Below are 827 nucleotides of genomic sequence, written 5' to 3'. Positions count from 1 at the left end.
TTTGTTTGCGCCCGGGGGTTTTCCTCGCGGGTTTGAGGTCACACGCCACTTGGCCGGCGACGCCTTTGGGTCGAGCCGGCTTGGCTCGCCACAGTTCAACCTTCCGCGACTCGTTGACCCGATGCCATTGGGCGTCTCAACGCCATCAAGAGAAATGACGGTGTTTTGAGTTTTCCTCACCCAGCGACGGCGGGAGGTGGTTTTAAAGAACCGACCGCGCAGACGCGGGCTTCTCGCATAGAAAATAATCTCATTAATGGAGAACGCGGGGTTCGGGGCCAATTCTTTGAGATTGGAGCGGGTCTCTCCACGTGCCCTGCCCGCTTGCAGGTCGTTTTGGAGGAACGTTAGCTCAGTCGGTTGAGCGCGGCGCTAACAACGCCGAGGTCGCGGGTTCGATTCCCGTTCGGTCCCCGTGTGTTGCCTGATCTAGTCAAGAAGTGGCGTCCCTGGCGGCAGGGAGGCTGGATTAAAATGATCTCTGAGGTCCCTTCCAGCCTGGACCATTCTACGATTCAGAACATGCGTCAAGCTTTTCAGCTGCAAGACCTCTCCGAGCGGCTCAACGCTGCCTTAGAGGCTTTTCGACAGGGCATTCGGCTGGTCATTCATCGAGGAGGAGCTCGGGCTTTTGCTGTCGGAAAGCCGCGACGCTCCAAAAGCCACCTGGAAAAGAACAGAATTGCTGAGGGGTGCGAGAACGGGGCTTGTTCTTCGGTGTCTCCGTAGCTTGAGTTCGCACGAGGAGCCATCCCCTCCCGTCCCGTGGCTGACGGCGTTCGGGACGTTGATCATCCCATGCAATTATGTCGGTAGCAATAGAGCTC

General features: G+C 57.7%; 1 non-coding gene across 1 annotated transcript; it reads left to right on the top strand.

The window, feature by feature from the left end:
• The first annotated feature begins 341 nt into the window (after positions 1-341).
• On the top strand, positions 342-414 carry TRNAV-AAC. Its single transcript has one exon. It is a non-coding gene; the product is annotated as a tRNA-Val (tRNA).
• Positions 415-827: the final 413 nt, after the last annotated feature.

This window comes from Apaloderma vittatum, unplaced genomic scaffold, assembly GCF_000703405.1.
Source record: "Apaloderma vittatum isolate BGI_N311 unplaced genomic scaffold, ASM70340v1 scaffold28561, whole genome shotgun sequence".
Taxonomy (NCBI): Eukaryota; Metazoa; Chordata; class Aves; order Trogoniformes; family Trogonidae; genus Apaloderma; species Apaloderma vittatum.
This window is presented reverse-complemented; position numbering and strand designations above follow the sequence as displayed.